Raw genomic sequence first — 6,000 nt, forward strand, 5'->3', positions numbered from 1 at the left:
TTGGCAACTAACACAGCACCTGGACTGGATCCAAAGTAGGTGTAACACAAGCATTTGCTGAACAAATGGGTGAATATAACCTCTTTCACACTATGATCCCTTTACACACACACCTGCTTTAAAAACTTCAGTTCCTTACCACGTCCTGGATTATTCATAATAGAAACAGGAGCCAACATCCAGGTGTCATGCAGAGTAAACCATGTACCTAAGTTACATTATTTAAGATTCAGAACTCTATCAATTAGTTATAATTAAGAGTTAGAGTTCAGGTCTTAGGTTGGTCTACATGGGTTCATATTATGGCTCCAGCACCTAGTTATATAACTATGGAAAACAACAGCCTCTATCTCCTAGGTTTGATGTAAAGACTAAATAAGATATATGTAGAAAGCATTAGCACAATGCCTGGTACATATTAAGAGCTTAATAAATGTTAGCTTTATTATTTTTTATAATCCTAATTTTACAGATAAGGCTTGGAGAAATTAGGTAACTTGCCCAAGGTACTGAATCAAGGAAGTGAAGGGAGGCCCATGTCCATGCTTCTGGCCAGCAAGAATCAAGAATCTTGCCCAACCTTTTTCCACCCCACACCCGGGCAGAACTGAACAGGTTTTGGTTAAGTACCCTTATGTGTTCACAAAACACCCCTGTGTCTATCCTCTTCCAATGTGGTTCTTACTGCAGTAGTTGCAATTACCTATCATCTGACCATTAAATTACAGTTCTCTCACACAGGTATGTCTCCAGTGTCTAGCACAGTGCTTAGAATACTGTGGGTGTTTAATAGATTGTCGAATTCATAAATGTTATTTTGTTTCACCATATATTTATACATTCTGGAGTTCCTTCACTCTCCCTGCTGCTCTTCTCCCAAAATGCTATTCCTCTTTCAAGACCAAGGTTAAGTTCCTGTTACTTCTTTGGAAAAAATACCCTCATGTCTCAACAGTAATGGAAAATAAAGTAGTTCACCTGAAGCTTTTAGTTGCTAACAGATAATTAATAGTAAAATAATAATAACAATAATAATTTATCTTTTTATCTTTCTTCTTCCGCTAGCCCCTACTGTATTTTATTTATTAATTATTCTAAGATGTATCACAATAAATCTGTTATATGCCTGTTTGATTAGACTGAGTTGAGGCTAAAAAAACTAGATCTTGTTTATCTTTGTGTCCTAGTACCTGCAACATAATTAGTTTTATTAAACAAATCTATAAATTTAAATACCTCCTAAATACGCCTAAAACCTCCTAGGACACAACTTTCCAAATTATGATGCTTATTAAGACAAAGCCTAAAGTAAAATTCCATCTGACTTTGTATCTGCTCATCCAGAAGCAATTGTTACCATATGATTTTAAGCAGATCACTACCCTAAATGACTGTTTCCCTAAGAATAGAGTTAATAACTCCCTTTTAGCTCCAAAGATGTGTTTTCATCTATTTAAAAAATGCCTCTGGACATAATTCAAACGTTAAAAATCATAAATTTATAAACAACCTCTTAAAGTTAGCACTGATAACTAAGCACAAAAATAGTTACTTTTTCCTAAAGTTTGGAGATAAGCCAGCCAGTATTCCAAATTAATACCTACTGAGCTTTTGTAATGTGTCTCTTAACTGGTATTTCAACATGGCTATTCACAACCTTCTAAACAAAACTAATACTGTCTGTACTTGTTGGCAATACAACTTTGATATAATAGGAAACAAAAAAGGTATAAGCATATGTAGCAAAAAAAAAATACTTCAGACAAATATTGAATATTTTCTATGTGGAAGGAAAATTCTTAAGTAAGGGCCAAAAAGCAATCTAATATTGTGTTATTTAATGTTTATCCTAGACATTATAATTAGAACCCTAATACTAGTACGTAGTAACTTTCCATCCTGTTTCCCTTATGAAACTAATGAATCAGAATACAATAGAGTACTTTGGCACACACTTTCTTGTTTTTCATTGCTCAGCTGAAATTGAGTTGATAGGTTGTAAAGTCCTTTCCAGTTGCTGAGCAATGCAAATCCACAGTATTCAAACTAGGGATTTTCAAGAGTTGGGGAGTTACAGAACTATTATATGGTTTTGCAATACAAGTACATAAACAAAAAATAAAAGATCTTTTAGTATCACCCACCCTTTCAATTTTTACTAGGACAACTAAGCAAGGGCTCCAGAGATATAAATTCACATCAGTTAAGGAAATGAGAAAGGATAATGCCATATTTAATATTTTTTTAAGTAAACTATGCCTGCCATAGAGACACTGATACTAAAAGCAAGTATTTACATTAAGTAATTACCACTGTGAAACTGATTCACAGGATCATAATCTATGACGGAAAGGACTCCATAAACCAAAGCCCAATTCTCAGTTTAGGTTAAAAATAATAAAGACTTAACTGAACTACAAAATCATTATCTAAAATAACTTTAATCTTAAACTCTAATACCTGCCTTACCCACCCAATGTAGAGCTCCAAAAGTTTCCTTTGAAACTACTAGTACTACCTACGGTAGGCATTTATGCTATCAACCGTTACAAAGGACAACACTTGCAAAAGAAAAAGAATCCTACTTACAACAATGGAGAACAAGTAGTGGGCCAATCATGGAGCTGTCTTTTAAACTGTGAATATACAGCCTTGTAGTATAAATATTTTTTAAAGAACATTTTGATCCAATGTCTCAAAATTTTCATTCTATTAATACATGCTGAGAAACAGCTACTGAATAAAGTGGTTTTTTTTCCAAGTTTACACATATTTAACAAATCATCCTAAAAGGCCAACTGCTATGAATAGAATATTGGTCCGCATGTCAGGAAGCTTTAGTTGCTATTCTACATCTAGCAATACTTAACTATATCTCAGGTTCCTTTTCTGTTTAAAAAAAAAATCAAACTAAATATGAATCCTAAGGACCAACCAATTCTGAAATTATAAATTAACCTAGAATTTTCTAAAATACAGTACAATGGGATAATAAGCCCAGATACCGACCAATTGGGACATACTACGCAACATACAGTATTCTTTTTTAATTCTCTCCATTTTTTGAGGTCCTATTACATGCTAAATTCACTTAATTTTGAGCCATACATTAACTGTTGTAGAAAATCATTATTAGTAACCTTATAGATGTGAAACCTAATACTCAGAAACATGAGAGAGATTCTCAAGTTCACATAGTATATATTTGGTAAAAATGAGGATTTTAACTATAAAGTTCATGCCCTTGTCTCTAAACTTGCATGTTTGGTAAGTACAAGAAAGACATTTGACTCTCTAGTATTCCATGTGGACATTGCTTATTGGATATTTTTAATGAATTATGAGAAGGGACATTATATATAAAGACTTGCTGAATACGTTAGTATGTACTAATAATTTCCATTTCCTCAATTTATCATTTTTCTTATAATACTAAATAAATTATTAGATTACTATGCTTTCCTCATTCTGGAGACATGGTACAGTGCCTTATTTATCATGGGTCAAAACACAGGAAACATACATACCATGCACTGTATTTAGAAGCCAGATACAATACTTAAAATCTCCAACTTAAATTCTACATTTCTTTAGAAAGTGCTGATGGTTTTGCTGCAATTAAGAAATAAGATCAGAGGCACCTGGGTGCTCAGTCGGTTAAGCGTCTGACTCTTGGTTTTGGCTCAGGTCAGGATCTCAGGGTCCTGGTATCAGCCCTGCGTCAGCGAAGAGTCTGCTAGAGATTCTCTCTTCCTAGCTCCCTGCCCCCTCCCAGGCATGAGCATGCGCGCTCTCTCTCTCTATCAATGTTTAAAAAAAGATCATATAGGGGTCCCTGGGTGGCTCAGTCGTTAAGCGTCTGCCTTAGGCTCAGGGTGTGATCCGAGTCCTGGAACCGAGCCCCACATCAGGCTCTTCCGCTGGGAGCCTGCTTCTTCCTCTCCCACTCCCCCTGCTTGTGTTCCCTCTCTCGCTGGCTGTCTCTCTCTCTCTCTCTCTCTCTCTGTCAAATAAATAAATAAATAAATAAATCTTTTAAAAAAATCATATAGATGAATGGATATATACACACATATCTATAGATGTATATATGCACATATATCTCTATATATACACACATATAGGTACATTGGAATATTAAGCCATAAAAAAGAATGAAATCCTGCCACTTGCAACAATATGGATGGATCTAGAGTATAATGCTAAGCGAAATAAGCCAGTCAGAGAAAGACAAATTTCACTCACGTGTGGAACTTGAGAAACAAAGGAACAAAGGGAAGGGAAACACAGACTCTTAATTATAGAGAACAAACAGATGGATACCAGAGGGGTTGTGAGTGAAGGGGATGAGAGAAATAGATGAAGGGGATTAAGAGCACACTTATCTTGATGAGCAATGAGTACCAAATGGAATTGCTGAATCACTGTTATACACCTGAAACTAATATAACACTGCATGTTAACTACATTGGAATTAAAAAGAAATAAGATCATATAAAATTAATCTGAGAAGTGAAAAGACCTTGTTTTCATCTACCTCATGTATATTTCCCATATGATAATCAGAGAGGATTTAATCTCAATTTTCAACTTCAAAATATTACATACAAAGTTAGGATTCCTGGAAACCATATGCTGCTTGCAAGTAAACAGCACAAACTGATAAACTGATAGATGAAAAGTAATATAAGGAAATACAAGAAGTAAGAGATAAACCAATTATGACTTAGGTGATAAAAGATATTTTATATTTCACAAATCAAGCTGCCACATTCAGGAAAAATTTAACTATCAAAGAGTTGTAAGAGGAGAGAGTGTTCCATAATATTTTCCATTTAGTGCCTTCTCTTTACGCAGATCAGGAAAAAATTGTTTTTCTCTGTGAGGTATCTTTCAATAAAAACAAAATTTAACACTTAAGTAGATTAAAACCGTCCACATAATGGGTGCTCGTGGGTATGTAACTGTCCTTTTCTGTAACTTTGCCTAAATTATCAGCAATTAAAATCTTTTGACACACATATTGAGTCATTATGTTGTAAACCTGAAACTGTCATATGTCAATTACATCTCAGTTTTTTTAACGGCATATCTTTACATATAAATTATGTGGTATATCTTCATATACTTTCATGAACCACTTAATTTTCTTCTGTGAATTAACCATATATGGTTTCTTGGCACTTTTTTTCCTGCTGGGTTTTCTTTTCCATTAATATAATTTCATCTAATTAATTAATTTGCTGTTTATTTTATTAATAAAAACAACTACAATAATATCAAAGAAAAAATGCCCGAAATTAGTAGTGACGGTGCCAGGGTATGGGGGGCAAAATGTCTTCAAACCATTCCACCACCAAGGACCAGGTACTGGGACAGAGGGCGCTATGTACTTACTTTTTTCTGGCGTTTATGTTCTTTTAATAGGCCCTCAGCAACGTAACTCTCCCTCGGCGAAGTGCCCCTCGCCGGGTTCCCACACCAGTCACCACCCTTTCCTCTCGACGTGCTCGCTCCCTCACACTCTACGACCCACCTTGGGGACCCTCTGGGGGCCCTGCCTGATTTGTCCCTCCCGACTCCAGGACCCCCCTCCCTCACAACTTTCCCGGTGTCCGACCTCAGAGACGGCGCCCACCGCCTCCTCACACCCGGGCCCGACTCCTGCCCCCCAGTTCGGCTCATCCTCCCCAGCACCTACCGCCTCAAGATCGGGGAGGATTTCGGGGCAGCAGCGTCGCCGCGCTCAGCCCAAACGCAGCGACCCAGCGCCCCGCTGCCCGTCGGGGAACGGCTCCTGCCGCGCGTCCGCCGGAGGCCGGGGGCGACTGGGGGGGGCGGAGGCGGGGCCGACGACGGCTCCGAGGGGCGCGAGGCGGGCGCGGGGCGGGGCCTCGGGTGGCTGACCTCGAGCGCGGCCGCGGGCCCGCGGGGCCAGAACCGTTAAGCCGATAGCGCGCGCGCTTCCCAGGGCGTACTGGGCGCGCAGGAGCGGCGCGG

At 38.0% G+C, this 6,000-nt stretch overlaps 1 protein-coding gene across 2 annotated transcripts in view; it reads right to left on the minus strand.

The window, feature by feature from the left end:
- CUNH8orf88 (chromosome unknown C8orf88 homolog) overlaps nt 1–5,787 on the minus strand; it is a 43,402-nt gene extending 37,615 nt beyond the window's left edge. For both annotated transcript variants that reach the window (XM_040625790.1, XM_040625789.1), the window contains exon 1: nt 5,702–5,787. The gene's annotated coding sequence lies outside the window, so the exon portion shown is untranslated. The remainder of the gene's footprint in view (nt 1–5,701) is intronic.
- Between the last annotated feature and the right edge of the window lie 213 nt (nt 5,788–6,000).

This window comes from Ursus maritimus, unplaced genomic scaffold (genome assembly GCF_017311325.1).
Source record: "Ursus maritimus isolate PB19 unplaced genomic scaffold, ASM1731132v1 scaffold_9, whole genome shotgun sequence".
NCBI lineage: Eukaryota > Metazoa > Chordata > Mammalia > Carnivora > Ursidae > Ursus > Ursus maritimus.